Below are 17,530 nucleotides of genomic sequence, written 5' to 3' on the forward strand. Positions count from 1 at the left end.
CCAGTCTCACCTCAACCAGGAAAGTCCCCAGACCAATCCACTGGACAAAAAAATAAAACCCAGGTAAGCACAGCTGAGAGGGACCCTCAGGGCTCAGGCAAAGAAGTTAGAAACAGAGAAATAACGTGCAGGCAGCAGCAGGGAGCAGCGTACCGTGTCACTTCCGTGTACGACACACTGCCCCACGTGCTCCCATCACTCACGCACCCACCCTCTCACGCGCCCCGGCATCTCCCACCGCGGGGGAGGGCACCTGGCGGCAGGGTCAGGCCCCCACCCCAAGGAGCCACGCTCCAGCCACTCCAAGTCCTGGCCTGTGGGACACGGGGGGCGCCCCGGCCCTCAGAGTTTGTGACTCAGACAAGGACAAGCCAGAACAGTCTCCGTCCCGTCCTCAGAGACAGAGACCCTTTCTTCCTCCAAATGAGCCTCCCGCACAGGAAGACACGAGAGAGGGGGTGAAGGAGGAGGTCACAGAACTGAAAGCCCTGCAGCACCAGAACCTCGAGCTGCAAGCCAGATGCGGGGGGCACGGTGGGGGGGCCCGGGGCCACCCAACTTAGACCAACACTTCCACCCTGAGTCAGGGTGTCACGGTCACTGGCACGGGCGGGCACAGAGCGGGAGGGTGCTGGTCCCTGCATAGCTCCGCCCGCAAGGTCACCAGCTGGTGCCACACGCTGCACGTGGGGTCCTGTTCCACACCCGTGATGCCACTGCAGGAATCAGAAGCAAGCCTGGCACGTGGACACCGTGTCCAAAGACCCAGAGGGTAGCAAACTCATGAGATGAACGTGCCGGCCTCCTGCCTTTGGGGCTCCCAGCCTGCTCGCCTAACTGTGCCCCCTTCCCCCCCCCCCCCCACGGCTGCGGGCCCTTCTTTACAGCTCGCCCGGGATGGTGTTGGGCCCGCTTCACAGACCGACCCCACCTCTGCGACTCCTCCCGGCTACCACCTCTCCATCAGCCCCGCCGGCCTCCTCTGCCTCCACAGCCTCTCCTGCTGCATCCAACGCCCCGACCTCCAAGGCCCACACACACACACCCGGCCCCTCCCTGGGAACCGCGCACCCACTCGCACCCACTCGAGAAGGCCCTGCCGCTCCCCCCCACCCCAGGGACGCTTTCTGGATCGCTCTTCCGGAGAATGATTTAACTGATCATCAAATCCTCTCTACTAGGGCCAGACCAGGCCTGGGAGCCGAGCAGCAAAGTTTCGCAGTGCAGCGGGGTTCCCAAAGACAACGTCCTTTACATCAAAGGTCACCAGTGGAAAACGGCTCGAGCAGCCTGCGGAGGCGTGGCGGGCAGAGTCTTCAAGAGCCCCCTCCCCAGGACCAGGGCTCGCAGCCCACGGAACTCTCCGCCACCACGTCTGGAACCAGCTCCCGGTCCCCAGTGAACAGGCCGCCACCCCATGCTGTTCGTGCTGCTCGAGGCAGCACCCCACCACCCCCAGCTCCGGCCACATCCGGTGGGGGCACCCTCAGGCCACGCATCACCCTCACATGTGAAGCGCTAAGACTCTCTAGCATGTTCTGCCAGCCGAAGAACACTCGCTAGCCACCACCGAGGGCCAGATGGACTGTGCTGGGACACCAGCGCGTACGGCCCGCCTGCCGACCGAGGACTTGGCACGGTGCCCGGCAAGAGTGACTGCTAAAGGGGGACCAAGGACAGAAGAAACCAGCCATAGGAGCTATCAGCAGATGCCCTCTCCCGAACGCCTGGCACACAGGAAACGCTCACCGGTCACTCACTCCTGTTACGTCATCCTGTCCCACCTCAACCCCCCAGAAGCCCTTGACGTCAAGCGAAATGAACATGCACTAAAGCCGAACACAAAACAAAAGCACTGAAGCACCTCCAGGGGTGGTTGGGTTTCCAAGGCAGTGGCCAAATGACCAGTGGTTTCAGCAAACTGCAGGAACGCAGGGCCTCAGGTGTCCAGGGACCCACCCAGGCCCCAAGGATGCTCCAGCTCCCAGAAGCATGCACTGTGCTGTTATCTCCAGTTGGCGCCCCTCCCCACCCACAACTCTCTGGGCGATGGAACACCCCTCCCCCACAGGCATGGCCAACCTCACACAGAGGAATAAACGCGCTGTCCAGAGGTACGTGCCTCATTCTCGGGGAGAAGCCAGAACTCTGCTGTCACTCAAGAGTCCAGGAGACAGAGGACGATGCCCAGTGACCATGCATGTGCAGCCCTGAGCAGGAGGAGCTGGCATGGAGTTGGCACGCGGTTAATATGCAACTATCGCACGAGACCAGCCTCTGAGAAGTCAGGTTCGAAGACTGACCTAAAGAAATGAATCACCTCTACTGCATCCGCTGTGACGGCCGCTGAGGCACCGACAGGGCTGAGAAGAAAGGTGAGTGGGAGAGGCTGGAAAGATACAGTGCGCGCGCTGACAGGTGACAGGCCTGGATCTGGCGTCAGACGGAGCTAGGTCTCTGTCACTTACTAGTTGTCCATCCTAAACGAGTCTGGTGCCCACACCCCAACGTGTAAAAGGGGGGAAATCATACTTACGCGCCCCTAGGACGCTAACCCCGAAGCAGATGCAAACACAGGTCAGCGTCCTGTAAAGCCGTGCTGCAGTGGCACCCAAAGAAGCCCTCACTTTTGTATGCTGCTCTCTGTGTACCTGCATCCACGCTGACCACCATGAGGGTGAGGTGGCTCAGAGAGACCACGTCCCCACCAGAGCTGAGGCAACAAAAGCTCATCGAATCCAAGACCCATCGACTGCAGGGCTGTTAACTTCACCTAACACTCAGGAGGAAAAACGTTATCAACCAAACCATGAAACACCATCCAAGACAAGATGCAACCTGATTTCAGAAACGCTAAAATGTGAGCGGGAAGATGTGCATTTTCGAATCAATGAGACACGGTGTGATGAGAACCCCAGGGGGGCCCTAGAGCTCAGGGTCTGGTCCTGACGGGACAACGTCCAAGGCCAGCTGGAGCCCATGGAGAGGTGGCGTCCAGCGGGGGCCGCTCTTCAATAACCCTGGACCTTGTGTGAATTCCAGGCTCCCCGTCCCTCATGGAGGTTCTCATTCAGTGGATCTGGGCTAGGGACACGCCACGCTCTGGAAGGGGTAGACGGTAGAGGCTTCCTGCCGCCCACCAGCCAGCCCTCTCATGCCCCGCCCACTGCCATGCCCTGGGCTGTGAACGTGCAAGACGTCTGTGCCTACGGCGCCCTGTGCCCGTCAGTGCGCGGAGCCCAGCAAAGCCAACAGGAGGGATCTGCCCACCAGAGCCCCCCTTCTCCCCCTGGCCTCCGGCATCAGGACACCCCTCTGGTGAAGAAAGGCCCACCAGAACAGAGGTGTGGATCTAACCCAGCACGTTCTGTGGTCCTCCCACACCGCACTCCTGGCTCGTCTCTCCTGCACACTTTCCCCGCCTCTGATTCATCTTCTGAGTGTGCCGCTGCAGACCTCCAATTAGAACAGGGGGCTGGAGGCGTGCTAGGCGGCATTTCCCTAAGTTGGCTGTGACTCAGCCTGGCAAAAGCCCCAAGCGCCGTTACAGCGGCTGCCTTCTGCCCCTTTTATTAGCTCAGCGAGCAGCAAAGACCAGCAATCACAGGCCGATCACCGCTCAAAGCACATTCGCCAGCACCTCCTGAGACCTAGACAAAGAACAGGCGCGCAGCTCCTTCCTCCCAGCTCGGCAAAGTTCATCTGCATTTTGAGCAATGGGGACACGGGTGGGACTCCGTGGCTGGTGAATTACGCACGCCAGGATTTCTGAAGCCTATTAAGAAAGGAGAGCCTCCGTGAGTAGCGAGCACGTTGCAGCTCCGACCACCTGTTTCCCTCCTCCCGCCCTCACTCAGCACATCTCATTTATTTTATGACTCAAGGCATCCGACTAGGCAGGGGTTTTAAAGCTTCCCATTTCTGAGGCTAGAGAGCCAGGGGGCTGCATGCCTGATGGCCAGCCTACAGGGACGGCCACTGCTCTCTCAGGCCCACCAGCGGCTGCTGCTAACCTATTTTACCACGACAGGAAAGGATTCCAGGGCTGTCTATGCCCAGATCCCCCAGAAAATAGGACTTCAGCCTTTTTAGATAGTGGTTCCCTTAAGCTCTGGAGAAAGGAGTGGAGGAGACACCGCGGGTTGGGTGGTGGGGAGAGAGGCCCCCGCCCGGCTCCGGCTGCCCCTTCCAGTCGCAGAGCCCCCAGTCTGTGCAGGTCCAACATCCTGCATCCTGAGAGAACACGAGGAGCTTAAGGATGCTCGGGTGTTAGAGGGAAAAGGCTGCTGTTACTGAGCAGGGGCAGGGTGCGTGCCCAGCACGGTGAGCACACAGAGAGCAGTGGCTGAATCAGTTAATAAATGACACCAAATCCGTGGCTTTTGGGGGGTAAGTGCCTCCACCCTGAGCAGGGAATTCTGCTGGAGGAGGGAATCATCCCTCGGGGAAGGTCAGGTCATCACTCGCCGAGTAAATGACTAGGGGAAGGGGAAGAATAAATAACAACCCATGACCTGATAAGGGGTTTGTCTACATCGGCTGACTCGTTCCAGAATTGAGGCCAAAATCAGGGTTAACTGCAACGGGGCCGACACGATAATTACGTGTTTTCTGGGTTTTGGTGTTTTTAAAAGCCACCAACTCCCTTCCTCAGAGCCACACACAAAATCCTGCAGGGAGCTCTTTCCTGGAAGTAGAAATGCATCCTCGGAGAGCCCCACTGTTGCAGGCAACCTTGTAGCCCACCGACACCTGCCCCAAACCGAGCAGGAGAGCTGACTGGCATTTCTTCCCAACCCCGGGGCTGAGGAGGGAAACGTGTTCGTGGCGGTGGACGTTTGTCCTGGAGGAAAGACCGCAGATGCGGGAAGGCATCTCCACGCTCACCCCTGCGCCAATTCTTGCTGAATAAAAATAGTCACCTTCGCGCAAAAGCAGCGGTCGCTCATGGATACAAAGTAAACTGCGGTGGAGACAGTAAAAGCCACACTAAGTTCTGCTGTGTCAGATTCCACGAATGTTATTAAAATCTATTAAGGGGATTTTGGCCTCCGTGAAACCTAAGGAAAGATTACTAAAGGAAAAAGGACCACAGCTCTCTCTCTACCTCTGTAAATAGCTCTTTCAAGCAACTGTTTTTCTGGACAGCCTCACCCCGGAGGAAGTTGGAGCTGTTAAAAATTCTGCAAAGCAAATGACTAGGATTATGAGAATCCCTAACGTAAAGCGTTGTGCTCTAAACACGGTCTCAGGAAGACCAACAGATGCCGGTCTCAGCCTCAGTGAGACCCATCAAAGCAAAATGTCACTTCTTCCAGCCCCAGAGGGAGTCCTCAGATGACACCTGGTCCATGCTTCTCCTGTGGCCCAGCCCCTCCCCGCCCCCCCCAAAGAAAGAGTCCCTTGGAGTTCCACTGTCACAGCAGCTGGATGTTTTCACTCTCCACTACCCAACACTCTCTTTGTTATTTCCCCTATGGAATCTGTTTCCATCAATGCCTAGGGAAAAAACTGGGAGTGCCTTAGTTTGCTCTGTCTCTCGTGGGGGGAAAAAAGCCACAAGCTGTCCTGAGTTATCACGCTAAGTGCATGTCATTCTACCCAGACGCAGAGGCAGTTGTCACAAAGCCTGTGCGGCCTCACGTCAGATCAATAAGCAACTTCTACCTGGCTTTTGCACATACGAATACTTCAAAGACCCCAAATTGGAACCCCTGAGGTATAAACTTTCTCCGTAGAACCACATCTGCTGCAAACTCTTCCAGAAAATAAACTGGGAATTCTAAAACAGGAAGTCAACCGTTTAGGCTTATAATTCCAGAGAGACACAACTTCACTCTTGAGACCAAAACTGCTGCATTTGTTGTGAAGCTGCAGTTACTGTCTCAAGCAGGTGCTCCCTTCATGATGCTTCTTCGCTCCTGCGTTTACAGCATGGAAAATCCGACCTCCCACCAAGGGTTGGGGGTGCCCAGTGTGCCGGGGACCAGTCGGGCTCCGGAGACTCCACAGTAAACAAAACATACCTGTCCCCAGAGGGGCTTCAGCTCATCTCCCCTTTCCTGACTTTAAAAGGAAGAGTCGAGCTTGTTTTTCAGAAGAAAAAGAGATTCTTCTACGAGAACCAAAAAGTTTTGAGCCTTGTAAGCCCTTAAAACGTACTAGCACTTAAAATTAGCTCCTCGGACAGACAATTTGTCTTTGCACTTTCACGCAATGCAGACGGCTCAGGGGAAGGGCGAACGGTGCCTTGCCAACCAAGCAAGCGTCGGAACCACCGGGGAGAGCTCATGTCAGGAGACAGCATCTCATTCCATCCGCTCTTTGCACTTCTGTTTGGCAAAGGGGCAGAAGGGGAGATAAGGAAGTTGTCCCCCAAATCTCTGCTACGGACCTCGATCCTCAGCCCCAGGCCACCCTGCTCCAAAGGACCAGGAAAGGGGTCCACGTTATAGAGTTTCACGTTGGAAGAGAGGAAAACATCAGGAACAGGAATCATCACACACAAAAACAGCAGGAACGATAACCCATCACAGATTTACAGAACCCACAGTTCCACTTATGACACATGTTTTTTTTTCCATCGCCCTTACATTGTTTATTAAACATTTATTCCTGGTCCTCAGTTTGGCTGGCCAGGACCTGAAAACTTGTTAAAACACCATCAGGATCATGTCAAGAATCCTTTAAGTAGTCTAAAAAAGGCATGTTGTTTGTATCTGTCTTGACAGACCGGGCGTATATTCTGCAGGCTCAAGAATTTCAGTTCAATAAACACATGCTGGCACCTGACGTACTTGGGAGTGGGGAGGGCGTGGGTGAGAGCGGCCAGCCCCCTGGGAGCCCTGACGGAGCTGACCACAAGGCCCGAGGGTCCCAGCCCCTCCCAGAGAGGAAAGAACGGGCAGGGGTAGAGGGCAGGGGGAAGATGCTTATTTAACATTTACTGCAAAAGCCGGAATTACAAGGAGGCACCCCTGGTGTGTGACATGTTTAGAAAGTGGAGGGGTGGATTATATATACATACACACGTATATATACATACATACATACACACACATATATACACACACACATACATGTATGTGTAGAACACATTTAGGAAGTGTCAGGGGAAATATACATCTACACACACATCTACATACATGTGTATGGACGGATATATACACGTGTGTGTCTATGTACATGCACGTGTATAGATTGTATATATTTCCCTCCCACACTTCCTAAGTGTGCCCTACGTGTGTGTGTGTGTGTGTGTGTGTGTGTAGGTTTGTGTCCATGTATATTTCCCCCAGACACTTTCTGAGTGTGTAGACATACATACCTATGTACACGTGTATATACATATACATACACGGGCTGTGGAGCGAGGCAGCCCTGCATTTTCAACGTTGTAACACTTCCCTGCCATAAGAGCATGTGACCTTGAGGAAGTTATTCAGCACCTGTAGCTGCTCATCTGCAGAATCGGGTCTGTAATACCTACGCCTCACAGGACTGTTGATGGTGAAAAGGAGCGCTGGGCGGCCCCACTGTGCACAGCACGAGGCGCACAGTAGGTGCACAACAAGGAAGCCTCTCCCGTGCCCTGTGGAACCATTTGAGGTATATTAGCCACACCTCAGAATTTAGAAACCTGAGGCACGGAGTGATGGGGCAAGCGGCCTGGAATCGTAGCAAATTAAAACTACTTCCAGGACTCAATCCTTCATTTTTTAAATCGTGCACTGAACAAACAAGATACTGAACCCCTGGCTCTTCTCCACGGACCGGTTGGGCAGCTGGGACGAGCCAGCAGACAAACCACAGGCCTGGCCCTCGAGGAGCTGCGGGCCTGGTGGCGGGGGAAGACGCTACGTATTCACTTGTGCAGGACTGGTGACGCCACCGGTACGGCAGCTCCTGGGAGTCGGATGCCTCAGACCCTAGAAGGGACAGAAGCCGAGAAGAGCCGGGAACCAGACCGGCCCCTCCTACAGGCGCCAGGCCCGAGGGGAGGGCCGGGCCCTCAGGCCTGGGTGCGCAAGGCCATCTGCAGGGCCCCAAGGGCGCGGGGACTCCAGGACATGACTGGGGGGAGGCCCCCTGGCAGCCATCACAACACGGGGAAGAAAAAGTCTCCTTCCAGGAACAAAGGCCAGAATGTCATTCTGCTGAGTCTGCTGAGCCTCGGGCGGCCGGCACCTCCAGCCCGCCTCCAGCCGGCACCTCCTGGGCATCAGAGCTTGGACGGCGGAGGAAAGCCCTCCCGGGCAAAGCCAGAGCTGTGTGGACTCGCTGGAGGTCCCGGAAACACACTGGGGTGGTAATGATTTTGAGAAACTCGCAGCAATGAACGCACTAGCCTCTTGACGGCCCGAGACTCCCAAGGATGGCGGCCCCGACCCCGGGCCCCAGCCACGCGCCCTCCACCCCGGCTCCGGGCGCCCCGGGCTGGCTGCGAAGGATCGCAGCCGGCCTGGGTGCCCCCCCCTGACGACAGGGGTGAGGAAACGGGTGAACCAGGCGGGGGCACCGACACTGCTGCAGCCCAGGGCAGCCCCCTTCCCTCCCCCTGCCCCCGTCCCGGAAGCACACGGTGCCCCCCCCCGCCCCACCCCGTCCCGGAAGCACACGGTGGCCGCCTGCGCCCCGTGGAAACCCCCGCATCAGAGAGCACCCACCGGTGGATACGGGCAACGGCAGCGCAACTCTTCCCAGGAAGCGAGCAAGCAAGCACGTGGTCAGAGGACGGCCGCGGCGAGGGCTCAGGCGCTCCTCTCCTCCCGAGTAGGTGATGCGGCGCGGCCAGGAGCATCTAAGCCAGGGCGGGGCGGGTGGACTCCTTCATGACCGGGTCTAGACACCACCTCAGCTGGAACTGCAGCCCCATCGTGGAGTGAAAGCCACCCCGCCCGCCGCCCTGCCTCATCTCGGGCTCAGTAAGTACATTCCTGGAAAGGGACCCGGCAAATCCACAAGCTACGCAACTCATGGCCACAAGGTCTAAAGAGACGCTGTCTCACAGCAGGGGCCGCACACTGGATAAAAGCAGACAGACCCAGTGACGGGGAAGAAAGAAGGCCAATTCGGCAGGGGAGCACTGACTCCAGAGAACCTACGTTGCCTCCTGATAGGCCTCCAAACCTCCCAATCCCACGAACTACCCCGTGCTGTTCAAGTCTGTGCTAAAAAGACTGAGTGTAAGGGTTTGAAGTTTCTGGAAGAAGGAAGTTTTTCCATATCTCTACTGTGAACATCTGCTCGCCAGAATACAAACAAGAAGATTCAGAATTTATTCTGGTATTTACTACTAAGAATTATATACTTCTTTCTACATGGTACACTCATACATATTAACTCATTTTTACCCCTGAAACCTTAGTAGAATTAGTATTATTATCTATTTTATCAATGCCAAACCTAACGACTCAGAAATGTAAAAGCTGCCCTAAATTGCCAGCCAGTTAAATATTAATGACACAATGTACATTTGGTAATGTTACCGCAACTTTCCACTATTAAAAGATACTTTAAAGTTTGCTGATATCAAGGAGAGATTAAACTATGATGTTTCATTTTCACATTAAAATATAAGAAATAGCAATATTCACAATAGCCAGAAGGCGGGACTAACCCAACTGCCCACCAGTGGATGAATGGATACATACAATGAAATATTATTCAACCTTAAAAAGGAAATTCTAACACATGCTACATCATGGATAAACCTTGAAGACGTTATGCTAAATGAAGTAATAAACCAATCACAAAAGGACAAATATTCTCTGATTCCACTCATGTGAGGTCCCTTTAAGAGTCAAATTCATAGGAACAAAAAGTAGAGTGGTGGTTCCCAGGGGCTGGGGTGGAGTGTGGAGTTAGTGTTTTAACGGGAAACGAGTTTCAGTTTTACAAGATGAGAAAGTTCTGGAGACGGATGGTGGTGACGGCTGCAGCAATAACGTGAACGTACTTAATGCCACTGAACTGCATGCTTAAAAATAGTTAAGAAGGAATATTTTGTTATGTATGTTTTACCACAATTTTTAAAAATTTTTAAATATTTTTAAAAAGAAAATGAAAAAAGGTAAGGAAATCTACTTGGTTCACTGAAAACTGATAATCTCAATATGATAAAAATTGTATCTCGGAGCTTCCCTGGCAGCGCAGTGGTTAAGAATCCGCCTGCCAATGCAGGGGACATGGGTTTGGTCCCTGGTCTGGGAAGATCCCACATGCCGCCGAGCAACTAAGCCCGTGCGCCACAAGTACTGAGTCTGCGCTCTACAGCCCGCGAGCCACAACTACTGAGCCCGTGTGCCACAACTACTGAAGCCCACGCGCCTAGAGCCCGTGCTCCGCAACAAGAGAAGCCACCGCAATGAGAAGCCCGCGCACTGCAACGAAGAGTAGCCCCCGCTCATCGCAACTAGAGAAAGCCTGCGCGCAGCAACGAAGACCCAATGCAGCCAAAAAAAAAAAAAAGTATCTCCTGAGCAAGTACACAGTGTTTTAACAATTTGGATTAATGGTTCATTAAATTAAGAGTTTGGTGTGCAAGGTCTCCCGTGATCCTGGGTCTGAGCTGTGAAATGCCAGACGAGCCCTTTCATTTTTGGTTACTTTCCTTCCCCCCTTCCCAGACGCAGCTTTGGACAGAACTCAGTATGATCCTGATGTTCTCATAACAAATTTAATGGGAAGAGGGAATCATTCTGTTTGCTTCTAAACAAACCATTCAGACAGAAATGAAAGAATTACTCATCCTACAGAATCTGTTTACCATCTGCTGCTGAAGGGAAGTCTTCACTGAACTGGAGGACCTCTGCATGAATTAGACCCAAAAAGAAAAAATGCCTTCGAGGTTTCAAATCTCTTTGATTCTGTGACTGTACATACTTCAGACCAAACCGAGTCCATCTTTGAGAAGAGAAAGGATATTAAGGAGACTCAACAGGGGCAGCAGTTCCCAGCCCGGCACCCCCAGGCTGCTAAGGATTACCGGGGAAGGCTGGAAAAATGGAATTAATTGGGAATTAAGGACTTGGCCTAATAGATTAAAAAAAAAACTTCAAATAAGATGAGGGTCAAATGCAGAAACATTTAAGAGGTCCTGGTGAGGAAGGGAGGGAGGGAGGGAGGGAGGGAAAGGACCGATGGGGGGAGTGAGCGCCATCCCTGCCCTCAGCAATAAGCAGACATCCCTTCTCAGTCACCTGCCGCTCGAGATTCACGCTGACAAGACCCTCATATTAACAAACATCACACTGCAATCACTTAAGCAAATGACTGATCTGCACTGATAAGGAGTTCTTTAGTCATAATTATCACGCGCAAGTACGTTTTTAATATGTTCGGTTCAGTAATTAAAATCTTCTTAAAGGGGATAATTTTCTACCACGGCTCAACCTAAATTGGCAGGTCCTAGAATGAGAAGACGCCACAGATGTAGTTGGTGTGTAGTTCCTCTTAAAACGGAAAGCCAGCCGGGCAGGAGCTGGCACGGCTCAGTGAGAAGTCACTCCAGCAAACAGCTTCTGACACAAGGCTGAGCAGGGTCCCCGGTCTGCACGGCGCGTGCCACACTCCTGCGAGAAAACAGCCGCGGTTTCCTGCCTCTCAGGGCCCTGGGGCCTCCCTGTCCTCCTGGGGTGGCACCCGGCGGGGGCGGGGCCTCTGCTCCATCCTCCCGGGGCCCCTCTCGCCCCGGGGCAGCTCGGAAGCTCCCTTCTCTGGTGGAGCGGCCTGGACGGCGGCTGGGCTCCAGGAGAGCAAAGGGCAGCTGCCAGGCCTCTCAGGGCGGGGCCGCGCCAGCCTGGGGTCACACCACCTCCCGCCCCCCGGCAGCCACTGGGCAAGGAAGCCACCAGAAGGCCGGTGGATGGGGAAGCGGCGGGCAGAGCGCACAGGCGGGGGGGAGAGGGGGCTGCTGGGACAGGGTCGGACAGCCTCTGCCGCCACGGGCACCGGGGTGGCCGTGTCCCGCAGGCCACTTCCCCCCCAGCGCTCTCCCCGGCGGGCGGCTGGCCTGAGTGGGCGCCGGGCAGAGCGCAGCGGAGCGGGTCGGTCCGGGGCCGGCAGGGGTGGGCGCCAACCCCACCACGTCCACGCGAGCGCCAAGGCGGCCCATCAACCCCTCTCCAGCCGGCAGATACTTCATCCACAACCTGGGGATGACAGCACCACCTCGCAGGGTCTCATAAGGACTAAATGCGCTCACGCGCACACACACGCACACACACACACACAGGCACACATACAGCTTTAAAGGGCACGCGGGCACTGGCCCTGCTTGCAGTGAGTGCTGCCTTTTATTCGCCGCTGCAGGGGTCACACGGTAAGCCCATCCAGGGCAGGAAGGGCAGCCACAGACCCGGGGCCACCTCCTGCAGCAGCTCCCCGCCGGCTGGGGGCCTGGGGAAGAGCCAGCCTCTACGCAACCCCTGGAACCAGAGGCGGAGGGGCGATTCAGCAGCCAGAGCAGCTTGAGCAGACGGGCCAGCGTAGGTTACCATGAAAACCCAGGGACCACGGACTCCGCAAGGGGCTCCAGCCCGAGAGCCGTACCTGCATCTCTTTATTTAACGCTCGCCACCACGAAGGGGGCTGCAAGCGCACCGGATGCAGGGTTAGGTTCTGCATGTCTCAGCCTGTTTCCCGTCTGAAAAGCAGGAATAACACGTACCAGACACCTAACCACACTCAGGGTCAGCCCCCGCCCGCCCCGTCCTTATCGCCCCTCCCCAAATTGTCGGGCTCTGACTGTTTATGTCTCTTCTGATAGTTTTTAGTTCTACCAGATATATTCCTTTCAACATAAGCTCTCCAGATGTTTTGGGAAAAGCACATGTATCTCGATCCAAAGAACCGTAACGCTATGATCGCCCCCATTTAATAAGTGGAGAAGCTAAGGTTAGAGAGATGAAGCACCTCACATGGCCAATAAATGGTGCAGGGCGGATTCAAACCCACTTCTCAAAAGCCTGCCCTCTTAGCAACACGCTCTGCTGCCTGTGAGGAGTGAAGTGACATGGAGGCTGAGGGACGCAGCCCACGTTGCCCTTGACCAGGTCAGAGCTGCGGGTCTGGCCACTGACAGAGGCACCGTCTCCTCTCCACAGACCTGCCTTCACACGACAATGACCCGACGCTCCCGCCTCGGCTCCAGGTACTGATTTAAATAAATGGCCACGTGTGCATCTCTGCATCTGGTGTTTGGTATTTTTTTCCCCAACACCGCTAGATGTGCACTCATCTTAAAGTCTACGAGATTCTTATCAAGTGTGAGGGCTAAGAAAATGTTTATTGCTCACAAGAAATGCTTCATTTTATTAGAAAATGAAAGCTATGCAACCCACCACGGTTCCCATGTGCTTCGGCTACCAAGATACAGGTTTGCGTTCCACTGAAGAACCTGCCCTGGTCTCCTGGGTGCAGGCCTGCTGAGAAGCACGTGTACACAGCCCCGCTCGGCCGGCTCTCTGGGGCTTGGGCTCCTGCTCCGTCAACGGGGACCACAATCCTACCCCGAGGGTTACACTGAGCACCAGACTCAACACAGACGGGAACACCCCCAGGACCTGCCCAGGGCGACACTCAGTACCGGTGCCCCGTCACCTTTTCTTCTCCATCCTCTTCTTTTCTCCTTCTCCTTTTTCTCCCCGCCCTACCCCTCTCCCCCATTATATGGCCCTAGATTTTTTCTTTTTTTTTGGTATGCATTTATCCATAATTATTGAGTATTAACCTATAAATATTCTAGAATCCAGTTTACAATCCTCAAATTTAAACAAATTTATACCAAGGCTTTGATTTAGCTTGTGCTAAATCATTTTTAAAATTTGTAGCTTTATTTTATTGTAAAAAGCTGGTACTCATATACATACATGAATAAGAACTCAAAATTCATCATACATTTACTCCACTTTTTAGCTTGACCTTCTAGTAAATCTTCAGCGTCACTGATTTTGGCTGCTATATAAGGAGATCCTCCCTTGTCTGGGTGATTTAAAAGCCCAACTCATCGATGAGCATCTCTTATTTTTCCTTTATTAGCAGTAGGACTTACACCTGGTATTAATGCTGCTTCCCGCTTTGTCATTTTGGGTTCGAACCCACCTCTGCAATAGCCACCACTGAAGGCAGATTTCGGGAGACTTTGAAAAACTTGTTTTACTTGAGGTTCCATATGCTTCATGGCTTGCAAAGCGTAACGGCCTACAACTCCTGCAGCAGCGACCATCAGCCCAATTGCTACCACTGCACTGGCCGCGGGTCCCGCTGGGCTCCTGGGCGCCACCTGCAGCGCGGCTCATCCCAGCCCGCCCACCAACCCTACGCCTCTGCCACAAAGCCGGCCCTAGATCTTTGAACTCCTGCTCTAATGAATCTGTGCTTACACATAATACGCTTTTTTCCCATAAAGTGCCTCAAATCTTTTTAGAAGTATACGTAGCCTAAGTACACAACAGCCGTCATCTAGAAGTGGAAGGAAATTTCAGAGCTGTTCCATAATGGACACAGAAGTGGGAGATAAGGTGGTACAACGTCACCCTCCAAAAATAAAGCCAAAGAGAACCAACAGAATGAATGACGCGAGCCATCTGTGGCCATCTTTCCAGGAAACGGCTCACTCTAATCTCACGGAAGAAGCAAAACACCCAAGGAATGTAAGGTAGGCTGTAATCTCACTATAATACATTTGGGAAATAGTTCTGCTGACTGCTTACTGAAGAATGTTAAGAAGAATGCCAGATGCGTCCGCCAGGATCCGATTTCTAGAATTCAGACAGCGGACAAGCTTTTAAACAGAGGCTTCACCGTCAATCGTTAACTTGGCATCAAGCTGTTAACTAGGTAACTGAAAGGGCACAAAGAAAGCTCCAAGGTGTCAGGCAGGCAGCAAGTGCAGGAAGCAGCCACTGCCCCTGGGCTGCAGGGAACCAAGGGAAGAAGGGGGATCAGTGAGCCTTACAAACTCAGAGGACGGGGCTGAGGCCGCCCCGAGAGGGGGGTCTGCTCAGCTGGTGCTGGGGTCTCTAGGATGGCGACCAGGCTGTTTCTGTCTGTGCAGGGAGGAGGGCACAGCGGGCTCTCCGTGGCAGCTCAGGGGGAGGCGTGTCCCTGGGGGGCTGCTCCGGAGCGCGAGCGGAGAGGAGGGACCAAGCCCCTTCCCTGTCTACCGCCCGTCCCGGAGGGCACGAACGTGCCATGCAGTCCTAGCTCCGGCGGCGGCACAGAGCGGAGTCTAGAAGGATTTGGAGCTGAGACAACAGTTTAACAAGCTACGCACTGGGTTTTTGAAAAATGAATCTCCATCAGCACCCTAGGGAGAGGGTATTGATTCTATGCACGGAAACATCCCCAGAATGAAGGCCGATCCAGCTTCCACAGAGGGAGGGGAAACATGCCTAGGAGAACAGCTGCTGGCCCAGCGGGCGCTGGTTTCCTGAGCACACGCACCCCGGAGCCCTCTCTCCCCCAGGCTCTGCTCCCATCAGCAACTCATGACCCAGCGTCCTTATTTACCAACAGTTTACAGTACAGGTTCATGGAAACCCCGGGGTGTGACTGATAACCTTCTAGGTGAACTAGTACCATCTAGTTTCCAAACCTATGGAACCCAGAGACCCAGGGTGATTCTCTCTCTAAGTTCTGTCTGAGACAGCTCACCGGCCTCTCTTTACCCACTGGAAAACTGACCAGCGGGTAAAGAGAAGTCTTTCGAAGAAAATAATCACGTAAGCCTCGACTGTTTCTACAAACGTGTTACACACACACAATGGTACAGAAGTAAAGAAAACAGACACAGCACTCCAACTTCCCCCTGGAAAACCTACTTCGACATTTGTAAATTCTGTGCAGTTTATTATCCTCCAACAGAGGAATAAGCCCAAGTCCAGGGACGTCAGAAACCTCGGAAGCACGGGTGCTCCACACGCCCCCCTCACATCCAGCCCGCACCACCTGATCCTTGCCGAGCGAGGGTCTCGGCTACTGGGCAAAGGACCCTGCTGGACAGCCTCTACTTTCACTCAAGGGGGCACGTGCAGGGCTATGGGGGGAGCAGACGGGGTGCTGTGAGGGGTGCTGAGCGTCACCCACCGATTCCAGGTCAGACTGGAAGGGATGGCTTTGTTCATTTCCCCTGAGTGGCTCGTAGGACACTGACGATCAGCGTCCTCTAATCATGAAAAAGTTCCCAATGCTTCCTTCCAATCAGCTGGTACTTGATCCAGAGTTTTCCTTGAGAATTATATCCACGTGGCCACTGACCCTCACATATGGGGTCATACCTCCCTCTGCAGACAACAACGAAAACAAAGCAACCCCAGATTAAAATAAGATAGGAAAATAAAATCCAAGATTGCTCGACTACCGAACACCTCAAGCCACTCCCGATATTCATTCAGTCCAGTAAGGAAGCTGTAGTTTCTTTAAGCTCCAAACTGTCATTTTCATATCTGTTGTTCGTTACTTTTATTGTAAACAGTAAGCTTCTCAGAGCTTCCTGAATAACTGTTTACGACAAGAGCACCACTCAGTAATCCAACGGACACTTCATTGTATGCCCATCAATATTCGTCCCTGAATATAAAAGCAAGCACCCAAGTTTTCCAAAAGAAAGACCAAACTCAAGCTCAAAGCCTACAAAATAGACCAAATATATATGTGAGGACTCCACGAGTTTTCTTTTTCCCCCCTCTGGCCGAGTGGCATGTGGGATCTTAGTTCCCCAACCAGGGATCGAATCCATGCCCCTTGCAGTGGAAGGGCGGAGTCTTAACCACTGGACCACCAGGGAAGTCCCTGGACTCCATGAATTTTGTGTTTCTTTTGTTTTTGTTTTTGTTTTTTAACATCTTTATTGGAGTATAATTGCTTTACAATGGTGTGTTAGTTTCTGCTTTATAACAAAGTGGATCAGTTATACATATACATATGTTCCCATATGTCTTCCCTCTTGCATCTCTCTCCTTCCCACCCTCCCTATCCCACCCCTCTAGGTGGTCACAAAGCACCGAGCTGATCTCCCTGTGCCATGCGGCCGCTTCCCACTAGCTATCTATTTTACATTTGGTAGTGTATATATGTCCATGCCACTCTCTCACTTTGTCACAGCTTACCCTTCCCCCTCCCCATATCCTCAAGTCCATTCTCTAGTAGGTCTGTGTCTTTATTCCCGTCTTGCCACTAGGTTCTTCAGCTCAAGAGCCGACGTTCTGATTTAACTGGTCTGGGGTAGGTTCTAGGCATCTGTATTTTTAAAATCTCCCTAGGTGTTCCTAACATGTGGCCAGATTGAAAACCACTGGTCTACAGTTTGAATTGGGGGGAGTGGGGTGCAGCACCCAGGCTGGGCAGGGGACGCGGAGTAAAAGGATGAAAGACACAAGCTGCAAGGTAAACCGACGAAGACCCAGGGGAGAAGGACGAGGGCAAGAAGAGAGAAGGTGACAGCAGCCAGTCTGAGGCTACTGCAGTCCTTGAGATTTCATTCTAATGCAGCAACGTGAGTGCAATCAACAGGCAAAGTCCTCCACCC

General features: G+C 53.4%; 1 protein-coding gene and 1 pseudogene across 2 annotated transcripts in view; both read right to left on the reverse strand.

The window, feature by feature from the left end:
* Positions 1-17,530, reverse strand: part of GALNT2 (polypeptide N-acetylgalactosaminyltransferase 2) — a 178,986-nt gene that overhangs the window by 142,789 nt on the left and 18,667 nt on the right. The gene's annotated exons all lie outside the window — the stretch shown is intronic.
* On the reverse strand, positions 13,835-16,523 carry LOC118882437 (annotated as a pseudogene).

The sequence above is a fragment of the Balaenoptera musculus genome, chromosome 16, assembly GCF_009873245.2.
Source record: "Balaenoptera musculus isolate JJ_BM4_2016_0621 chromosome 16, mBalMus1.pri.v3, whole genome shotgun sequence".
Classification (NCBI taxonomy): Eukaryota; Metazoa; Chordata; class Mammalia; order Artiodactyla; family Balaenopteridae; genus Balaenoptera; species Balaenoptera musculus.